Source organism: Salvelinus sp. IW2-2015, linkage group LG32 (assembly GCF_002910315.2).
Source record: "Salvelinus sp. IW2-2015 linkage group LG32, ASM291031v2, whole genome shotgun sequence".
In the NCBI taxonomy this organism is placed as follows: Eukaryota; Metazoa; Chordata; class Actinopteri; order Salmoniformes; family Salmonidae; genus Salvelinus; species Salvelinus sp. IW2-2015.
In genome coordinates, this window is record NC_036871.1 from 14,630,572 (window position 1) to 14,653,705 (window position 23,134).

General features: G+C 39.8%; 6 non-coding genes across 6 annotated transcripts; 4 read left to right on the forward strand and 2 right to left on the reverse strand.

Moving 5' to 3' along the window:
- Window positions 1-3,668: 3,668 nt before the first annotated feature.
- On the forward strand, window positions 3,669-3,740 carry trnap-agg (transfer RNA proline (anticodon AGG)). Its single transcript has one exon. It is a non-coding gene; the product is annotated as a tRNA-Pro (tRNA).
- Window positions 3,741-8,575: 4,835 nt separating this feature from the next.
- On the reverse strand, window positions 8,576-8,647 carry trnaw-cca (transfer RNA tryptophan (anticodon CCA)). The gene has a single exon. It is a non-coding gene; the product is annotated as a tRNA-Trp (tRNA).
- Window positions 8,648-14,400: 5,753 nt separating this feature from the next.
- On the forward strand, window positions 14,401-14,474 carry trnai-aau (transfer RNA isoleucine (anticodon AAU)). Its single transcript has one exon. It is a non-coding gene; the product is annotated as a tRNA-Ile (tRNA).
- A 1,631-nt stretch (window positions 14,475-16,105) lies between these two features.
- trnav-aac (transfer RNA valine (anticodon AAC)) lies at window positions 16,106-16,178 on the reverse strand. Its single transcript has one exon. It is a non-coding gene; the product is annotated as a tRNA-Val (tRNA).
- Window positions 16,179-19,777: 3,599 nt separating this feature from the next.
- trnam-cau (transfer RNA methionine (anticodon CAU)) lies at window positions 19,778-19,850 on the forward strand. Its single transcript has one exon. It is a non-coding gene; the product is annotated as a tRNA-Met (tRNA).
- Window positions 19,851-20,317: 467 nt separating this feature from the next.
- On the forward strand, window positions 20,318-20,389 carry trnag-ucc (transfer RNA glycine (anticodon UCC)). Its single transcript has one exon. It is a non-coding gene; the product is annotated as a tRNA-Gly (tRNA).
- Window positions 20,390-23,134: the final 2,745 nt, after the last annotated feature.

Genomic DNA, 23,134 nt, shown 5'->3' on the forward strand with positions numbered 1-23,134 from the left:
GGCCCTAAAAATTGTCAAAGACCCCAGCCGCCCCAATCATAGACTGTTCTCTCTACTACCACATGGCAAGCGGTACCGGAGTGCCAGGTCTAGGACAAAAAGGCTTCTCAACAGTTTTTACCCCCAAGCCATAAGACTCCTGAACAGGTAACCAAATGGTTACCCGGACTATTTGCATTGTGTGCCCCTCCCCCAACCCATATTTTATGCTGCTACTCTCTGTTTATCATATATGCATAGTCACTTTCTAACTATACATTCATGTACATACTACCTGAATTGGCCCGACCAACCAGTGCTCCCGCACATTGGCTAACCGGGCTATCTGCATTGTGTCCCACCACCCGCCAACCCCTCTTTTTACGCTGCTGCTACTCTCTGTTCATCATATATGCATAGTCACTTTAACCATACCTACATGTACATACTACCTCAATAAGCCTGACTAACCGGTGTCTGTATATAGCCTTGCTACTGTTATTTTCAAATGTCTTTTTACTGTTGTTTTATTTCTTTACTTACCTACACACACACACATACATACCTTTTTTTCGCACTATTGGTTTGAGCCTGTAAGTAAGCATTTCACTGTAAGGTTTACTACACTTGTTTTATTCGGCACACATGACAAATAAACTTTGAGAAAGGGCCTTTAAGGCTATGTTCATCATTAGAACGTTCGTAGGAGCATCGTTAAGGGTGGGTTGCACCAACATGGTGTAAATTAGAGCTAATCTAGGTTTTGTAAATCTAGGTTTATAATTAATCAGAGATGTGTTGCACCACTTCATTTTAAATCTGGATCAACGGTTTTAAACTATGATTAGTGACATGTTACACCAATATATGAGGTATTTCGTGAGTTGAAACTAAGTATCTAGCCTACTTGACAAATGAGGCCACAAAGTTGCTGTTATAATATACAATGTAACATTAGACCTACTGCAACTCCATCGTGAAAGGTACTCATGGGTTGGCTGATGTGAATTAAAATCTGTTATTTGCCAGTACTAGACAGAAAACTAATTTGTTAGCTAACATTAGCTACTGTATCTAGCTAGTTTATAAACCAAGTTAGCTAGCATACAATATTATTTATTATTGTCATTACTTAAAGTTATTTAACTATGTTTTATTTGTCCGCTTGCCACCTGATCATGGCACATCAAAGAAGTTCACATTTCTCTGCTTATGAAAAAAAACTATTGTCGGAGCTGACGATGGATGAATTTAGTAACGTACTGGAGGATAAAAAGACAGACAACATGACTGTCAAAAAGAAGGAAGACACCTGGGCCATTTTATGCGACAAATGTAATGGCTTAAAGAGAAGAGGGACCCAAATCAGATGAAAGCTTGCTGGAAAAAAGATGACTGTATGAATAGATGAATACAGCAGGCTACATACAGTTAAGCCAATACCTCAGAAAAAAAATTGTAGACCTCCACAAGTCTGGTTCATCCTTGGGAGCAATTTTCAAATGCCTGAAGGTACCACGTTCATCTGTACAAACAATAGTACGCAAGTATAAACACCATGGGACCACGCAGCCGTCATACCGCTCAGGAAGGAGACACGTTCTGTCTCCTAGAGATGAACGTACTTTGGTGCGAAAAGTGCAAATCAATCCCAGAACAACAGCGAAGGACCTTGTGAAGATGCTGGAGGAAACAGGTACAAAAGTATCTATATCCACAGTAAAAGGAGTCCTATATCGACATAACCTGAAAGGCCGCTCAGCAAGGAAGAAGCCACTGCTCCAAAACCGCCATAAAAAAGCCAGACGACGGATTGCAACTGCACATGGGAACATTTTGGAGAAATGCCCTCTGGTCTGATGAAATAAAAATAGAACTGTTTGGCCGTAATGACCATCGTTATGTTTGGAGGAAAAAGGGGGAGGCTTGCAAGCCGAAGAACACCATCCCAACCATGAAGCACGGGGTGGCAGCGTTATGTTGTGGGGGTGCTTTGCTGCAGGAGGGACTGGTGCACTTCACAAAATAGATGGCATCATGAGGACGGAAAATTATGTGGATATATTGAAACAACATCTCAAGACATCGGTCAGGAGGTTAAAGCTTGGTCGCAAATGGGTCTTCCAAATGGACAATGACCACAAGCATACTTCCAAATGTTGTAGCAAAATGGCTTAAGGACAAAAAAGTCAAAGGTATTGGAGTGGCCATCACAAAGCCCTGACCTCAATCCCATAGAAAATTTGTGGGCAGAACTGAAAAAGTGTGTGCGAGCAAGGAGGCCTAMAAACCTGACTCAGTTTCACCAGCTCTGTCAGGAGGAATGGGCCAAAATTCACCCAACTTTTTGTGGGAAGCTTGTGGAAGGCTACCCAAAACGTTTGACTCAAGTTAAACAATTTAAAGGCAATGCTACCAAATACTAATTGAGTGTATGTAAACTTCTGACCAACTGGGAATGTGATGAAATAAATAAAACCGGAAGTAAATCATTCTCTCTACTCTTATTCTGACATTTCACATTCTTAAAATAAAGTGGTGATCCTAACTGACCTAAGCCAGGGAATTTTTACTCGGGATAAATGTCAGGAATTGTGCAAAACTGAGTTTAAATGTATTTGGCTAAGGTGTATGTAAACTTCCGACTTCCACAGTATACCTATATATTTAAATTATATTGAAATACATTTCTTGTTAATTCAAATTAGTTTTATTTAGCGTAGCTATTTGTATGTTACTGTCTGTTATTTTTGCTTCAATATATTTCATGATGTGTAGCCTACATGTGCGCAATGATGTGTCAAGTCTTTATTTAGTGTATTATTATAGGGTAAACATTAGAATAAGCCGCCTCAATAGTTATAGCCATATGTGATAATATCTCATAGGAGCTGGTCCGTTGTCAGTATTGTGGAATAATTCAAATGTTACCGTAAGATTTGAAAGGGAGAACGCTGATCTAAGAGCGGCACTGTCTTTCTTTCAATTTTATCAGTATTCCTACCATGTTGTTGTTTTGCTACCATGCTACCATGTTGTTGTCATGTTGTGTTGCTGCCATGCTATGTTGCTGTCTTAGGTCTCTCTTTCTGTCGTGTTGTGTTGTCTCTCTTTTCATGATGTGGGTTTTGTCCTATATTGTTATTTAATTTATTAAGGAGGACTTTTGCCTTTTGGTAAAAATTGTAAATAAGAATTTGTTCTTAACTGACTTGCCTAGTTAAATAAAGGTTAAATAAAAATAAATAAATAAAAGACACACTTAGCGAACGTTCTCTCTGTATGGTGCTTTGGGAAACGCTGCTACTCTGTTGTTATCATCTATGCATAATCACTTTAATAACTCTACCTACATGTACATATTACCTCAACTAACCGGTTCCCCCCGCACGAYGACTCGGTCGCTGTACTCCCCTGTATATAGTCTCACTATTGTTATTTTACTGCTGCACTTTAATTACTTGTTACTTTTATTTCTTATTCTTATTTAACTGCATTTTTGGTTAGGGGCGCCTAAGTAAACATTTCACTGTAAGGTATACCTGTTGTATTCGGCGCATGTGACTAAAAACATTTTATTTGTTTTAATCGCTATCGGGAAACCAGGCCTAGATAATCAAAAGTATGGAAGTCAGTACGCCATTGTTGTGGCATGAAGAAAAGTACATAAATCCAGGAACGTGTATCTTGGCTCGTTGGTCTAGGGGTATGATTCTCGCTTAGGGTGCGAGAGGTCCCGGGTTCAAATCCCGGACGAGCCCTCCTTTTTCAAAGGATACGTTCGTAAATATATTCTGGTTTCTACTCCGATTTCAGAGCGCTCTCGTCTGAGTGTGCCAGAGCGCAAGATAATTTATGATTGTACGAACGCACAACACCCGTTGAAATTGGCCGGTGTCAGTAAACGTCGGCAAAAAAGCGTAATTAAATTGTTGCCAGCAGCACAGTTACAGTCACTAACGCTCTAGATGACATGAAAACAGCCTAACCAGCTCTGCTAGGGCGAGTAAAATGGTCAGAGTGAGATGTTCTCTCATTTGTGTCTGGAAGTAGTTAGCAAGCTAGCCAACGTTAGCCAGTTAGCTTAGGTGCTTGACTGCAGTTGTAATGGCAGAACGCTCGGATCAACCCTACTCTATGGGGGGTGATAAGGGACATATATAAGCCTAGGCAACCATACCACCTGAAATGACATGATACCAACGACTTACGAACTAACAACTGCATCGCGTGTTAATGAAAGTTAAAATGTGCATAGTTTATATTTATATTAATTAAATCGCAACCATAAATGTTAGAAACTTAAAAATGTTCCCTGAAAGMAGACATTCCGATGTAGCCTACGGCTTGTGTATTTCCTGTTATCCCTAATGGCCTAGAAAATATTATATCCAATCTATAGATAATCTGTCTTTCCCTCAACACCTCATGGCATGGTATAATATCTTATCCCGCTGTATACAGATCTAAATGTTGTTAGCCAATCATAGACTGTGTTGTTACCAGTTCAACATCAGACAACCAATAAGAGTTGTGTCCATGACTTTCAGAGGAGTTCATAGTTCATAGCTATTCGGGATCCTTGGGATGTCCCTTCGGTTGAATAGAGCATTTCATAGACTTTTCCAGAGGGTCCGTGCTATTCGGAWTCCTTGGGCTGTCCACACCTCTATCAAGTATAAATGTAAATTGGTTAAGTTTAGTGTTAGTTTAGGGTTTAGGGTAAGGATGTCCCAAGGAATCCTGATTGCAGTGACCATTCATAGAGTGAGAGACTGGCACGGTATTTGAGAGCTCGGTGGCGACACAGACATTCATTTGTTTTTTACAAGCGGCAGAAGCGATTTTCGAGTGTCTGCCCCAGATAGGTTCCTTATTCGAGACAATGAAAATAATTATCAAGATGTCCTTGATCCAATTTAGGAGTAAGTAGGCTATATTTAAGTTGTGATATCGTTAGAAAATATTTAGGTCTACAGTGTTAAGGGAAATTTGGTTTATTTGAAAACAATACTTTTTTGTTGATAACGTATTGTCAAAAGCACGTAGGCAATATTATTTACAGTGTCGATAGCAGAGTAGGCTAGTGTATAATAATGTAATTTGATGTGCTAGTATTGTTTATTTAATGGATTAATTCAATTGTAAATGAAATAACTACTTTTCACTGAAGGGAAACGAGGTACAACATGCAACTTCGATCGAAGACCTAAAATCATGCCTGACAATATCACGACGGTATCCTAATATAGTGTGGATACAGTAGTAGCCTATTCTACAACAATGTACCTGTATGTGCTTGCTAGTATTATTTATCTAATTGATCAATTAAATWGTAAATGTGGATGGGTACGCTATTTCATTCAATGATTACGTTATTGTAAAAGGTAGATACAGGAGTAGTCTACAATAATAATGTAATTGAATGTGCTATAGTATCATTTATTTCATTGATGAATACAATTGTAAATGGGGATGGGTAGGCTACTTCATTCAGTGAATACTGAATATATTGCCATCTCTGGGAGTATGTTAATGACGGCTTTTCAGCTGTTGAACTATGGCAATGTCAAACTAATTTCTAAATCTCTTTCTTTTAGTCAAGATGTGAGCCAGAGCAACCAATCAGATTCACTGCAGGTGCTCAACCCACCACCCTCACTGTTCTCCCTCCACAAATAACCACAGAGCTTGACGAAAAACTTCAAAGGTTGTGGTGCTATGTTGCATGTTATCATGAATACCAGGCAGATGTTTGAGTACAGAATCAAATGGTGTAAACTTAACAGTCTAAACTTGTTGAGTACACTCTGTGAGAAAGGCTTTCCAACAGGGTTGTTTGGCTATCAGGAGATAACTTTTTGGTTCCAGGTAGAACCCTCTGTGGAATGTAGCCCAAAAGGGTTCTACCTAGACACAGAAGAGGTTCTACCTGGAACTAAAAAGGGTTATCCTATGGGGACAGCGGACGAATCCTGTTAGTTTGTAGATAGCACCTTTTTATCTGAGTGTAGGCCTATATTGCAGTCGGTTCCGTGGATATCTGTGAAAAATAAAATTCATTGGTGGTGGTGAGTTTTTCAGAAATACTTTGAAGCATCCCCACTTTTAGCACACATTTGCATGCAGGCAAAGTAACCTATGTGTGCTGAGGCATGTGTGCTCACTCAACATTGACAGAACCAACAAAAAAGCCATGCTTGGGACTCCTAAGCTGTGCAGCGGTCTAAGGCACTGCATCTCAGTGCGAGAGGCATCACTACAGACCCTGGTTTGTTTCCAGGCTGTATCACAACCGGCCGTGATTGGGAGTCCCATAGGACAGCGCACAATTGGCCCAGCGTCGTCCGGGTTAGGGTTTGGCCAGGGTAGGTTGTCATTGTAAATAAGAATTTGTTCTTAATTGACTTTTCTAGTTAAATAAATGTTCAATAAAAAAACATGCAAACAAGAAGATGACGTGTATAACTTGCACCGTTATGCAATTATTAGGAGACGAGATACGCTCTTGCTGCTACATTGACCCCCCCCTCCATTTGTTTTGTACACTGCTGCTACTCACTGTTTATTATCTATGCATAGTCACTTCACCCCTACTTACATGTACAAATTACCTCAACTAACCTGTACCCCCGCTCACTGACTCAGTACCGGTACCCCCTGTATATAGCCTCGTTATTGTGTTACTTTTTTATTATTTTTTATTAAATGTTTTACTTATATTTTTTTACTTATATATATTTTCTTAAATTTCTGTAACTGCACTGTTGGTTAAAGGCTTGTAAGTATGCGTTTCACGGTAAGGTCTACACTTGTTGTATTCTGCGCATATTTGAAATAGCTAATCCTGGCTACCAATGTTCTAGTATTAATTTATCGAGGCAAGCAGATCAGAGATGTCAAGGTGGTACTCAAGCATATGCCATGTGTATGTGACACACATATGCATGGTCATATTTTTTATGTTTTATTTCGTTTATTTTGCCTCCCAGGTATTTGCATTTAATGTATGTATATAATTACTGCTGCTAGGGGAGCTGTGACGTCAATGAAGTAAGTTAGTGAGATCTTTAACATTTCTTCTTCCTTATGGAGAATGACTAGTTCTGAAAACGAACGTTTCTCCGTCTCATCGTTTACCCTATTCATTCAGGTATGTAATGTGCAAAAATGCAATATGACTAAAAATATTGAGGTAACATGGTTAATTACACAGTCCATGAGTTTGGTAATGTTTGAAGGCAGTTTTAACTGAGTGAAAAACTGCTTGGTATTTTCCCCATTGTAAGTAAGTTAATTGAGTTAGGCTAGGTTGCTAACGTTAATGGTTTACATGAACGAGAAGGGATTAACAGGGTGTCCAAACTTTCTGTATTTTTTTTAACGTTTTATATCCATTTTGTTTTATTTTCTATTAACAAAGGCTCAGTTTACTTTAGGTAATATATGTAAATATGTGATGTCACGATAAAATGTGTTAGTGTTAATATTTGTACGAAAATAAAAGTGATTGTCTGTTAATCCAGTAAATTGGGAAGTGGGGGGAAATCGAGGTCAAATCATGACATCAGTGATTTTCAGGTCAGAGAAAGATGCRGGAAATTCCGAGTTGGATGACTGTTCAAAACAAAAATCCTAGTCTGAGTTCGTTTTTTTCAGAGTTCCCAGTTGTCTTGAACGCACTGAAGTCGGAAGATCAGAAATTGCAGACTTCCGAGTTGTTTTGAATGCGCCACTAGAGACCTAGACTACCCCCAACAAAGAAAACRAAAGGGGGATACCTAGTCAGTTGTACAACTGAATGCATTCAACTGAAATGTGTTTTCCGCATTTAACCCAACCCCTCTGAATCAGCAGGGGCTGCCTTAATCGAAATCCACGTATTCGTTGCCCAGGGAACAGTAGGTTAACTGCCTTGCCCGGGCATGTGACGTGTCAGTTACACGTTACGTGACGTGAACACCACTTGAACACTACGTCTACATGACATGTCACGTGACATGAATGCGTCGGCAGTTGTCTCCATTGACAGTCAATGTTAATTAATGGCGTTATTTTATGGCGCTAGGAAGACGTTGGGTGACTTGGTGAGAGGTATCAGTAGCTTCACGAGGCTTAATTCTGTCATGAATCACCCCCCATACCACTCCTCGACCAGCGCGTCTAGCGTGCGCTCTGAACACTCTGAGAGCGAAACGCTCTGAATTTACAAACGCCCAGAGCGCTCTCTGGTACTCCAGATTGAATTTACTAACACACCCAAAGTGTTATAATTTTATSCAAAATATTTAACAATATTTCAGATTGAATAATGCCGAAATTTGTCTATTCATATTGTTATAGATCCTTTGTAAACAGAGTACACACCCATTACACAGGTGCAAGCAGAGACAAATATGAGGTTGTTAAATATTTAAATATTGTCCTGGCAATGGCATGTTGTTTGCTTACGTTTGTCTGGGGCTTACATTTTGAATGTTAGATTAAATATTAAAACAGTTTTAACTTTAGTTCACGACATACTCACTGATTCTATAGTTTGGAGCTATGTGGCAACAATTTTAGTTTTTCAATTACAACAGACTTTTAAAAGATTTGACCCCGACGTGATTTGAACACGCAACCTTCTGATCTGGAGTCAGACGCGCTACCGTTGCGCCACGAGGTCTGAAACCACAGGATGGCCTTTCACGTATCTGACTGTGTCCTAACACAATACATATTCTATTGGTATGTCTAGTTTGTCACAGTTTGCTATCACTAAACAGAGAATGGTGGCAGACTACAAACGAGAAGTGAAATCGACTGTTTGCTACAGCAATATACTGTTATAATTTGCTTGGAGCAACTGCAGGTTCCAACTCACTACAGATTGTAGTGTTTAGCGACTAGTGCTTTTTGAGGTCTGTTCGGTTTCGGTTCAATTCTAAAAAAAATAATCACGGTTTTTGATTTCGGTTTTGATCTTTTTTTTWATATGAAATGCATTATGAAATATATTCCAAAGCCAAAAATAGTGACCATTCAATTGCCAAAACGWTCCATTGTCTCTGTCCGGTCCACATTGGGTAGACAGCCATAGAAAAATTGGGAATGACTATGAAATAATAAAATATTTAAGTTGTGTATATAATTTATGACTTTATTATTTTTCCTTAATTAAATTAATCATCTCAGCTCAGGCAGTAGCAGTCAGCCAGCCAGGTCATCTAACATTGTGCTCCCCATACTGTACTGTCTTCAGTCATGCTATTTAGCTAGCCTGCCTAAGTATGCTGCAGAGCTGTCTGACGAAATCATTTACTAGTTCTTCAAAGTAGATAAGGTATACTTTCACAACTCATTGTGTTGTGTACATTCCTCTCTTATGCAATCTATGCGCTGTGTGTGTATCTAACCAAATGTAGCAGGCGTAAAAGTTGATTGTTTATATTTATTTATTTGTATTAACCCCTATTTCTCCCCAATAGTGTAAAAGTGTATCCGTCCAGAGACCTGTTGACGAGATTCTCATATCTATGCCCTAACAATGGGAGTAGTTGTCGCTAAAGTGGGAAGGCAGGCTACAAATTTAGGTCCAAATTAAACCCAACGAAAACGCATTGGGTATATTTTGGACAGATTTTGGCTCTCGTTTAGCCTCCTCCTCGCTGATCCCGAAAAAAATGGCGCAATGCAATATGGTCATTATAGTTAATTACCACGTTTCTGCGAAGGACTATATTGAATATTTGCGTAATGAAAACTACAACTCCCTTCAGCCCAGTGTCCCACATAGGTCTTGACTAGATTTCTCTCGTGAATTATTTGATTTCTCTTTAGAGAAAGGACGCGTCAGGCTCACAAAAAAACCCGAGTTGAATTGAATTCCAAGCAATTGAACCGCCGTTTGTCAATTAGTTGTTTAATAACCCCCCCCCAAAATCACTCGGCGCTAACAGATTGAAGGGTTGGCAATGAGAGAGGTTGCTGAATTTAATCCGCAGCCATGTATATAAACTGTGCAATAGGTACACAAATTCATTAGGCTCGTATGAGGRTCAAGATAACTAAAGGTGTTTTTTTGTCCTTCATGAAAGTAGAAGCATAATGACATAGACTTCAAAGTAAATTTTATGCTATTTTATTTCAGTGGAATGAGACAATTTTTCAATGTCCCAAATGCTGCTCAATCAACTTCAACGAAAATAATTAGGCATAAAATTATACATTTAAAAAAATCTTTCCTAATTTTCAAATTTTCATTAAATGTTATCTTAGTTTTAGTCTTTTTATGTTAAATTCTGCACTTTTTGTAAATATATTAACTATTTTCTGTACATCCTCAAAGTTGTTGTTCACTCTGTTACATTGTGGTTACTGCCACTTTAAGAAAATATATATTTTCTACAATGATATTACAAACAGGAAATTATGTCACTTCCTTGGCGGGAAAACAACTKTGGTGAACCTGCGGAGTATCTAGATTTCATACTATTACATTTTCATCATTATATGTTGGTGAAGTGATGTGGAAAGCATAACATGTCCACCCTGTTAAGCAAAAATACAAAAGATGTTAATTGAATTCCATAATTTCAAAATACATTTCTCAAACAATGCAAATTCCTTTTCAAGTGGCAGCCATTATCCTAGCTTCATCATGATGACTTGGAGCATAGTTGCTCATTTTAGCTAAAAATGTCCACCCTGTTATCCATGTACATGTAACAGGGTGGACATGCACTCAACAGGGTGGACACATGGATGTCTTGCAGTAATGTGTTGCAAAAAGTGTTTTTTGTTCATAAATKRTATTACATAATTACAGTATGTATAGCATGTGTAGTATTTTAAGAATAAATAAATATCAATTGAATCAGGTCTTTCTGAAGGAATGGCACCTCCTTTTAGTGCAGCTGAAAGACAGCGGCAATACAGAGAACGACGTAATGCTGACCCAGAAAGAAGGAGAGAGTATCTAGAGAAAGAGAGGGAGAAATGGAGGAAAGATAAAGAGACAGGGAAGAAGAAGGCAATAGTTGAACTCAGTGACAGAGTGCAGCGTGCAGACAGGAAGAAATGGAGAGATTCAAAAAGGATACTCAGAGCCAGGGCCAAGGCTAGTGCGTTGCTGCAGTGCCAAACACCCCCGCAACTCCTGAAAATCAGCCTGGGCCTTCAATGTTAGAATATGCTTAAAATAAGGCATTTAAGATTATAAATTGCTAAACTTTCTACTAACTCTAACCGTAATCCCTAACCATAACCCATAACCCTAATCCCGATCTACTAACCCTTATCCTTAACTTTATCGCTGACTCTACCCATAGAACCCTAACCATTCATTTAATGTGTTTTAGGCAACGCCAGCAAGGGGAACGCATKAGAAAAAAAACACACAGAAGACTCCAAAAAGAGAGAGAGCATTTAATATCAGAAGTGGCAAAGGAGAGGAGAAAAAAAAGGAAAAATACAGGAAGAGGTATGCAAGGGTTAGGGGAGAACAGGCATCTGTAGCGCCTCGTTCAACAGTCAAAGCATTGCTGAGACATCAGAATGTGACATCATCTATTAAGAGGGCTCTTCTCTTTCACACATCTCTCATTAAAGATATCAAAACAAAATACAGATATGCAAGGAAACAGAAGAACAAGCAAATCATTGTGAAAGTGACCTCTGTGAATATACTGAATAAGTATAAACTTCAGAAGCATGCCCAGACGGTGTTGGGCTTTTCAAATAAGAGAGCKAAGATGGAAGGGGACCTTTGCTATTTTTGACGAGGAAGGGAAGCAGAACAGAAACAGAAATCAAAAGGAAAGTGAAGGATTTCTTTCTCCGTGATGACATAAGTTGTATAACGACCGTCAGCAAACAAACCATCACATGACTAAAGAACAAAATGCAGAAGAGGCTTCTGGCTGACACAATGAAAAATCTGCACAGGAAGGTCCTGTCTGAGGAACTAGGTCAGTTGTCCTATACCTCCTTCTGCCGCCTCAGGCCATTTTGGGTTGTTACGCCCAATGACACTGATTGTGAACTTGTCAGTGTAAAAACCATGAGAATTTACAGTTCATGGTAAATTCTCTTCACAGCCTTGGGCTTTTGTCGACCAAAAACCTTGAGGACATGGTCGACCCAAGTATGTGTGACCCGAAATTGAAGCTACAGTCAAAGTCGGAAGTTTACATACACTTAGGTTGGAGTCATTAAAACTCGTTTTTCAACCACTACACAAATTTCTTGTTAGCAAACTATAGTTTTGGCAAGTCGGTTAGGACATATACTTTGTGCATGACACAAGTCATTTTCCCAACAATTGTTTACAGACAGATTATTTCACTTATAATTCACTRTATCACAATTCCAGTGGGCCAGAAGTTTACATACATTAAGTTGACTGTGTCTTTAAACAGCTTGGAAAATTCCAAAAAATGATGTCATGGCTTTAGAAGCTTCTGATAGGCTAATTTACATAATTTAAATCAATTGGAGGTGTACCTGTGGATGTATTTCAAGGCCTACCTTCAAACTCAGTGCCTCTTTCCTTGACATCATGGGGAAATCAAAATAAATCAGCCAATACCTCAGAAAAAAAATTGTAGACCTCCACAAGTCTGGTTCATCCTTGGAAGCAATTTCCAAATGCCTGAAGGTACCACGTTCATCTGTACAAACAATAAACATCAAGTATAAACACCATGGGACCACACAGCCGTCATACCCCTCAGGAAGGAGATGAGTTCTGTCTCCTAGAGATTAACGTACTTTGGTGCGAAAAGTGCAAATCAATCCCAGAACAACAGCAAAGGACCTTGTGAAGATGCTGGAGGAAACAGGTACAAAAGTATCTATATCCACAGTAAAACAAGTCCTATATCGACATAACCTGAAAGGCTGCTCAGCAAGGAAGAAGCCACTGCTCCAAAACCGCCATAAAAAAGCCAGACTACGGTTTGAAACTGCACATGGGGACAAAGATTGTACTTTTTGGAGAAATGTCCTCCGGTCTGATGAAACTGGTCTGAAGAACTGTTTAGCCATTAAGTCGTTAAGTTTGGAGGGAAAAGGGGGAGGCTTGCAAGCCGAAGAACACCATCCCAACCGTGAAGCACGGGGTGGCAGCATCATGTTGTGGGAGTGCTTTGCTGCAGGAGGGACTGGTGCACTTCACAAAATAGATGGCATCATAAGGACGAAAAATTATGTGGATATATTGAAGCATCTCAAGACATCAGTCAGGAAGTTAAAGCTTGGTCGCAAATGGGTCTTCCAAATGGACAATGACCCCAAGCATACTTCCAAAGTTGTGGCAAAATGGCTTAAGAACAACAAAGTCAAGGTATTGGAGTGGCCATCACAAAGCCCTGACCTCAATCCTATAGAAAATGTGTGGGCAGAACTGAAAAAGTGTGTGCGAGCAAGGAGGCCTACAGACCTGACTCAGTTACACCAGCTCTGTCAGGAGGAATGGGCCAAAATTCACCCAACTTATTGTGGGAATCTTGTGGAAGGCTACACAAACATTTGACCCAAGTTAAATAATTTAAAGGCAATGCTACCAAATACAAATTGAGTGTATGTAAACTTCTGAACCACTGGGAATGTGATGAAAGAAATAAAAGCTGAAATAAATCACTCTCTCCACWATTATTCTGACATTTCACATTCTTAAAATAAAGTGGTGATCCTAACTGACCTAAAACAGGGAATTTTTACTAGGATTAAATGTCAGAAATTGTGAAAAACTGAGTTTAAATGTATTTGGCTAAGGTGTATGTAAACTTCCGACTTCAATTGTATGTGCTTATGGTGAATGTAAGGATTGCTTCCTCACCACTCATCCAACTCTGAAACCTCCTGGGAATGTAGAAGTTCCTCTGACACCTTGGAGAAGATCCAAAAAGATGAAGAGAAGTGCTCCATGATAACCGTGAAGAGGGAGGTCACAATAACAGAAACCGAACTGGTCAGTCAGTTTCAAGATACGCTCGCCAAGTTTAGGCAACATCTTTAATATCAAGTGGCAATACAGGGCCTATAAGGAGCTTAGGGAGAGTCTGAAGAACAATGAATGCTTGCTGCACATTGACTTCAGCGAAAACTATTCATGCAAATACAGTCAAGAGATCCAGTCTGTGCATTTTGGATGATCTCACCAGCAAGCCACTCTCCACATTGGAGTGCTCTACACTGCTGCAGACCAACCACCAATTGCTTTTTGCTCCATTTCACCATCACAAAGACATGATCCACCTGCTATTTGGGCCCACCTTGATCCGGTTTATGCTATGTTGAGCAGATTGCATGATACAAATGGTACTGTTTTGTAATATTGACCGATGCCCATTGCGTAAAACGGTAAAATTAGCCATAGCACTCAACTATGTCTGCTGAGAAGGTTCTAATACATAACTAATGTCTCGCTACATATATGGCCGGTTAGCTCAGTTGGTTAGAGCGTCGTGCTAATAACGCGAAGGTCGCGGGTTCGATACCCGTACTGGCCACAGATTTTTCTTTTATTGTATTACTAGTTAAGGCTTTCGTGCATTTGGTACCATATGCCAATGTGTATGTGTCATTAAATGTTAAAAGCAAACGTATACAAGTTGTCCTACTAAGTGACATTGGCGAGTGATATTTGCAATAATTTATTGTTTCATTTAGAATAGATTTATTGTTTCATTTAGAATAGATCTCTCAAATTCAAATCTGGACCTTGAAGCCAGTTCCACTGCTTTTTTTCATTCTTCTCATCTAATCAAGGACTGATTTAGACCTGGGACACCAGGTGGGTGCAGATTGGCAGTCTAAGCAGTAATGTTATTTTTTACTGCTTTTTAGACAGCTACAACATAGATTACATTAATTGATGGGGAGTTCAGACATCATAAAACCAACATAGATTTACACGACTGATGTCCAGGCGATGCATTAGTCGCTTCAGTCAGGGTTCGCATCAAATCATGAATGTAAAAGGACTAATTTTGTACTTCAGTTGCACTTTTCCACACGGATGAAATACACTATATGACCAAAAGTATGTGGACACTTGCTTGTCAAACATCTAATTCCAAAATCATGGGCTTTAATATGGAGTTGGTCCCCCCTCTTTGCTGCTATAACACTCTTCTGGGAAGGCTTTCCACCAGATGTTGTAACATTGCAGCAGGGACTTGCTTCCATTCAGCCACAAGAGCATAGATTCAAGCTGACATTCACAACAGACCTGGAGAAATGCAAGGAAAACACCAACCTCACATGGCTGAAGGTCGCCACAGCACTCGACACAAGGTTTAAGCACCTGAAGTGCCTTCGCAGATTTGAGAGGGGTGAGGTGTGGGCTTTGGTCAGCAACTTGCTGAAGGAAGAGAGGCCTGCACAGCAACCTGATAAAGCAACGGAGTCAGAGCCAGCAAAGAAGGTAGCTGCCCTCTTGTTGAGTATGAGTCTGATGAAGAGGAGGAGTCAATCGAGAAACGTGTGGAGCATTACAAAGCAGAGCCCAGCATCAACACGGAGGACTGTCCACTGTAGTGGTGGTCACAGCATGCAGGTGCACACACCAGGCTTGCTTGCATTGTACCGGTACCTGGCAACGCCTGCCACATCTTTACCTTGTGAGAGGTTGTTTTCACACTCTGGGCATATCGTACAGAAGAAGAGAAGCTTTATCATCTGGAAATGTCAACAGGCTTGTCTGTCTTTGCAACTGGCTCAGTGAAGAGAAATGGGAGGACGACTGAAGTGTATGGTCACAGGTTTATGTTCTGTGGAATTCATGACATTGTTGTACAGGTTTATGCTTATTTTATCTTATGGCTGAAGCTTTAATTAACATTGTTTATGTTGATATGGTTGTTTAGCTCTGGGGAAGAGGTGTCCAGGGGGCGGAGTGGGATTGTTTATTGCGGTCATGCAGACTTGTCCAATTAGTTATTTGGTAGAACAGAAAACGAGCAGTACTCCAGGCCTCCAGGGTAGGATTTGAATACCCCAAGGAATAGATTTTTTTTCCTAGGGTGATGTAAAAAGTGTTTCCGCCCGGTCTCGAACCGGAGACCTTTTGCGTGTTAGGCGAGGGGTAGGATTTGAATACCCCAAGGAATAGATTTTTTTCCTAGGGTGATGTAAAAATTGTTTCCGCCCGGTCTCGAACCGGGGACCTTTCGCGTGTTAGGCGAACGTGATAACCACTACACTACGGAAACTGGAAAGTTTTGGTTAGAAGTAATTGTAATGAATGGGAGTCGCAAAAATCTTGCAAACGGTTTATAGGATAGGTACATTAAGTAATTGATCTAGATTATACTGTTATTAGCCTATTGGACATGTTATTTAAAGAAATGGTCTAGGATTACTATTTGCACTCACATACATTTTCAATCTCAATCCTTTGTATCACAAGGTTAGAGAAGGCCTGCTTAGCATTTTCATGTTGCACACTAACATCAAATCAAATCAAATTAAATTATATTTGTCACATACACATGGTTAGCAGATGTTAATGCGAGTGTAGCGAAATGCTTGTGCTTCTAGTTCCGACAATGCAGTAATAACCAACGAGTAATCTGACCTAACAATTTCACAACAACTACCTTATACACACAAGTGTAAAGGGATGAAGAAYATGTACATAAAGATATATGAATGAGTGATGGTACAGAACGGCATAGGCAAGATGCAGTAGATGGTATCGAGTACAGTATATACATATGAGATGAGTAATGTAGGGTATGTAAACATATAAAAGTGGCATTGTTTAAAGTGGCTAGTGATACATGTATTACATAAAGATGGCAAGATGCAGTAGATGGTATAGAGTACAGTATATACATATGAGATGAGTAGTGTAGGGTATGTAAACATTATATTAAGTGACATTGTTTAAAGTGGCTAGTGATACATTTTTCGGCTTTCTAGCCACCGCCGATCCACTTTTCATTTTCCATTTGTTCTGTCTCTCTTTTTACACCTGGTTTCACTCAACTAATGACTTGTTTATTATTTAACCCTCTGTTCCCCATGTGGTATTTTGTGAGTGATTGTTTATTGTATTTTCGTTCTGTCATGGTGTGCGTGTATTTGTTATGTATATTTGACATTTTGAGTAAAAGTACGTTGATTACTCATATCTGCTGTCCTGCGCCTGACTCTACACAAGCTATACCTAGGACCCATTACACTCAGTTTGATGCAAGCCTCCTTGGCGCCCCCTGACAACCGTGCGTCGAGGAAATTTCTGGTTGCAACAACCAATCATATCGCCGTCCGCAACATAGACGTTGCAAAGAATTGCACTCGCCAACCAATCCGAGACGCCAGTGCAACCAAGAAGTAATCAATAATTAACCAATGAGGATATAGCTATAGCGGGACCTTTAAACTCTAGAAGAGGACCATGGAAAAATATATTTCCTCTCAGGTAATTTTGTTCGGGAGTTATCTTTATTTTCTGAAGTAACGTTTACTATGAGCTATGGCGGGACCTTTAAACGCTAGAATAAAATCATGGAAAAACATATTTCCTCTCAGGTTATTTTGGCGAGATATCTTTCTTTTCTGGAGTAACGTTAGCTACAATTATTGTTGTCTGCCGTTTTCATTCATCATCATCATCGATCGGAATATCTAGCAGGTAAGATCAGTGTATTAGGCTACAGTACTATGTTAGCACGGTTATCAAGAGTTACAGTGTCGCTACAGTAACGCTATCTAACGCGTTAGTGAACTGGTGTTTTGACACTGACACATGTTATCGAAGTAACGTCAGCTAGCTTAACGTCCGATGACTCTGRMCATCAAAATATTCTGTTAACCCAACTATTTCCATACTAAACTGGAGTTATTATTTGCTTATTACAATAGCTAGCAATCTAAACAACGTGTATTTTWAATKTTTWATGTTTATTTTATTTTATAGCTAATAGTTGTTTTTCAAACCTCTTATTTTCTCTTTTAATTTAGSTATTTGGACTAGACATAGCTATAGGGCAAACACTGTCTTGATATCAAATAGGCTAGGGTCATCATGTTAATTATGAATCAAAAGGCACAAGCCATATCCYATGCTCTTGCTTATGCTGGTGTGTCTGTTTGTGGTATAAATGTCCTTTAGCAAGTAGCTTAAGATAACACAAGTAGCTAGAGTTTATATACTTCATTTTATTGTTCCATCTATTAATCCAGTCTGCTCACTGATTAAAATGTATATTCTTTATGCTTATTAAATACAAACTTTCCCCTTTATGTTCACAGCAGACATGGAGCCCAGGTTCAGAAAACTGCCAAATGGAAGCCTTGTCTTAAAGGACAGTAAGGATTCCAGGAKTTACAGGACAAAAACGACTAAAAGWGCATRGAGCAGGGCTGTGTCTCCAGTCAAAGTGGTGGATTCAGCCAGGAGGGCTGTACTGCTCAGAGGTGGCAACCCAGCAAGCAGGGCACAWTTGCTGGGTCAGCATGAGATGCAGTTTGGCCTTTAAAAGGGGCAGACCTTCAAGTGGGTGGTTGAAAATGTGCTGGCCTGGGTATTTGGTGACATCGATGCAGAAAGAATCTGCCTCAGCCAGTGAGGAGTGATTTCAAAAACCATGCTGCTAATAAGATGGCTTTCAAGGAATACATGGAGCTCTTCCCTGAGGGCCGGTTGCGACAACCAATCATAACCAAGTCCACCACCCAGCCATCCTCCACCACCCAGCCATCCTCCACCACCCAGCCACCCAGCCATCCTCCAACACCCAGCCATCCTCTGCCATCCTCCACCACCCAGCCATCCTCTACCACCCAGCTAAAAAGACCAGATGACCACTTGTTCCCAGAGGTCCTCAACATCCTCACTCAGGTCATTGCTGGTTGGAAAACTACGCCTCTCCCAGAATCTCGACAGCACAATAAGGAAGCTCATTGTTAGCCGTGAATCCTCCGAAACACAACCCAGCCAAGCTGCACTGCTTCTTGACACAATGCTTAATTAACCCTGAAGCCAGCCGCACCAATGTGTCGGAGGAAACGCCGTACACCTGGCGACCGTGTCAGCGAGTACTTCGCTCGGCCCGCCACAGGAGTTACTAGTGCCGGATGGGACAAGAACAWCCCTGCTGGCAAAACCCTCCCCTAACCCAGATGACGTGGGCAATTGTGCGCCGCCCCATGGGTCTCCCGGTCGCGGCCGGCTGTGACAGAGCCTGGACATAAAAGAGCCTGAACTTAAAACATGATCTCTAGCGGCACAGCTAGCCTTAGACCACTGCGCCCCTCCGGAGGCACGGTAGGRTAGTCTTAATCGTAGATCRTCYATTTTATTTTCCAGTGATTGCACGTTGGCCAATAGAACGGATGCTAGTGGAGGTTTACTCRCTCGCCTACGAATTCTCATAAGGCAGCCTGATCTCCGCTCCTTTTTTGCCGTCTTCATGCAAATTATGAGGATTTGGGCTTGTTCTCGAGAAAGCAGTATATCCTTCGAGTCGRAATATATTAGCAGCAACATTATGTACAAAATAAGTTACAAACAACACAAACAAAAAAGCACAGTTGGTTAGGAGCCCGTAAAACAGCAGCTATCCCCTCCGGCGCCATGGGTTACACATGGTGTACACGGTCCAACGAAATGCTTACATGCTAATTATTACAGGGACAGGGCTAGGGGTTGAATTATTCTTTATCACAACGATCATACTCTCAGTTATGATAATTGCTTTGATGTTCAATTAATGGTCTATATGTACAYGATAATAAATTGACCAATATTGAATTGACCAGTCAAAAACATTCTTGTATGATATAATTATCAGTTCTAACAGAAGCCTCCTTAGCGCAGTAGGTAGCGCGTCAGTCTCATAATCTGAAGGTCGTGAGTTCGATCCTCACAGGGGGCAGTGATTTTACCAACAGTCTCTTTAGCCCACGCGAGAGTAAAATGTAGGCAAGATAATTTAGTGTTTGTAGTCTGCCGAATGTAATTTTTTTTTAAATATCAAATTCAAACACTTCAATTGTCTAATGGTAGGTTGTAGAGCTGCTATAATGCAAAGTGTTTGTTACAATGCAAAGATTGTTTAGCCTAACATTAAAATGAAATTGATCTGGTAATGTAAGACATAGGCTTTCTTTCACTTTCACTTTCAAAAGCGGACAGTTACATCTAGATACGCAGTCAAGCGTTGGTGGTATAGTGTTTCGCGTAGTTGTATTCTGATGTATGGACTCGGGTTCGATTCCCGGCCAGTGAAATCCGATATTTTGTTTGAATCACCCTTTGAAATTAATCTCTTCATTTAGCTTGTTAGGCATATATTTTATGTCACTTTCAAAAACTGGATACTCCAAGTTAATTTTCAGCCAAGCGTTGGTGGTATAGTGGTGAGCATAGCTGCCTTCCAAGCAGTTGACCCGGGTTCGATTCCCGGCCAACGCAGCTGATTTTTGTGTTAATAAAATATTGAAGTTTTATTCTATTCATGTGATTTTTACTCTCTTTTACTTTGTTCTGTTGTTCTATCGCTTTCTTTTTATCCATCCAGCCCTGAGTTCTGTTTCATTGACATGGCATGCGGTGTATTCAAAGGGCGAGGATGGGGTTTCCTGAAACTACTCTGCCATGCGTTCTCTCAATGATTCAGGCTGCAGCATGTTTTTCTTTCGGTAAACAGMCTTTATTTTTATTTGGACTAATAACAGTGTATCACTAACGCACATATATTCAATATTAATTTTTTAAACATAAAATGTTGATAGTCAAAAGCCCCTTGCAGGTATAGGATGTGTCTCGTTGCCCCTGACAACGGYGAGTCRAGGAAATSTCTGGTTGCGAAAACCAATCATATCGCCGTCTGCAACCAAGAGCCCGCCTGCCCGACTACTCTGCCTGTCCTGACCCTGAGCCCACCCGCCTGCTGTCCTGTACCTTTGCCCCACCTCTGGATTACTGACCTATGGCTGATTTGACCTGTTGTTACCTGCCCCTGTTGCTATAACAAATATTGTTACTTTGACAATCTGCATCTGGGTCTTACCTTGATTCCTAATAGATATWGATGATATCTGCATTTTCTGCTAAAAAGAAAGTGAAAATCTGACTCACTTATTCTATGAATGTAAATCTGTGATAGAAAAACCTTGCARAATACTTATTTACCATTATGAACACTATCCATGTTTTTGACATGAAGGATATAATATGTTACTATTGCAATGATAACAAGACCATTGAAATTATWGGGATTTTAAACAATTATTTTTGCCAAATACTTTATTTACAACATTTTTKAAATTCTATACCAAAATTACAAATATTTTGGATTGAATTCAATAATCTTAAAACATTATCCATAGTGAATAACATCTTCCTGAATCATTATGATATTTTTTCTGAGTGAATACAATTGCACTAGAATTGTCATTTTTTTAAAATAATTTTTAAATATATTTTTAAAAATGTTATTTATATGTATTTATTACTTTCTTGTTTATACCTGTGTTTTGTTAAATGTTTGATGTAGGGATGTAAATTGTTTATTTTGTATGATGAATAAATAAAAAAATAAAAAAATATCAGAGTACAATTATTGTAGGCATTGACAGGCACGAGCGGTCTTTCAATCATGACGTCGCGAGATGCGTTTTTGAGATCAGAGGGAGCCGCGTTTGCACCGTGTTGATAATTTCTGGTGAGTTATTTGCCAAGTTATATCATATATTTGTTCATCAATTAAAATTCTGGAAAGTTCATGTTGTGTGCATCACCTGCGTGTGCGCCAGTGGGCTGTTGTCAGAGGAGAGAGACATTTGCGCAGCAGGTCAAATAATGATATACAGACTACAGTAACTAGATAGCCAATTCAAATCATATTGTGTAGTTTGGCAGGGTTATTTCGATAGTTAACGATTTAGCTATTAGCATGTATTCATGTCGTGTCCGATGTCCAAAAATAACTTTTAACCGCAAATGGCCAACACACAGTTGATATGGGTGGCAGTTGATGAAACCAACGCTGCATACCCGGTTGTAAAACCGTCTCTCAAGCGCTCAAAATTTGCTAGGATTCTCTTCTATTCAATACTGGCCATGTAATTCTGATAAAGTTAAAAGAATATATGATTAGAATAGCCTAATTGAGAAGTAACTACTATGCTGTCATGATCTCCCCTGAACACTGAATATTTTAACCTTACAAATAGATAAACGTCTTAGTTCGCTACCTCGCCCACCCTAGCCATTTAATCTCTGGTTCATTGAATGAGGGAATCATTTTTTATAAAGACAATAAACGTATTTGGTTGTAATTGTAGTGTTGCAGGGTGGCCAACCCTCCTGGAGAGTCCTCGGGAGATATTTGATGTGCAGGCTTTTGTTCCAACCAGGCTTGAACACACCACATTGTAAAAAAATAAAATAATCAGCTGCTCAGCAGGACCTTGATAAACTGACTCTGGTGTGTTTGAGCAGGGTTGGATGAAAAGCCTGCACACCCAGTAGCTCTGCAGATGGAGGATTGACGGACCACATGTGTTTTAATCAGTAGCCTATCAGTGCAGTATTTTACTTTGTGGGGGGTTAAGTGCCTTGCTGAAGGCCACAACGCAGGACATATATAATACATGGTATCAGAGACCAGCAGCCTTCCATTGTCAGTACCAGTGATAATAATTCATGTTATTTTGCGAAGTGGTTCTTTGCATCATATCACACAATTTGAAGTTACCTTTTTGGCCCATGGTGTCACAGATTTTTGTTTTTAGGGGGGGAGTGACATGTAAAGAATCAGTCCTACTAGCCCGAATGACAAGTGGCGAAAAAAGTTAATGTAGAGCCCTGGTCTAAAGGGATAGTCCATGGTAGGCCGTCATTATGAATAAGAATTTGTTCTTAACTGACTTTCCTAGTTAAATAAAATACATTGTGTGTTTTGCTGCAATTTCACCAGCAGAGAGCAGTATAGTACACTAAACAGTCCTGTATTTGCTCCAGCACGGTTGTCAGAAAGTTCGTTTATTCCTTAATCACAGGCAAAATAGCCATTTACAGCTGCGTGTTCGGGTAAGTTTTTCACTGTCACCATTCACCAAAATATTATTCAGTCATCTGGAATTTGATTCCTGAGACCAAATAGGCCTATTTGCATAATACATCATTGTTTAAAATRTTTTTATGAAAGTTGTT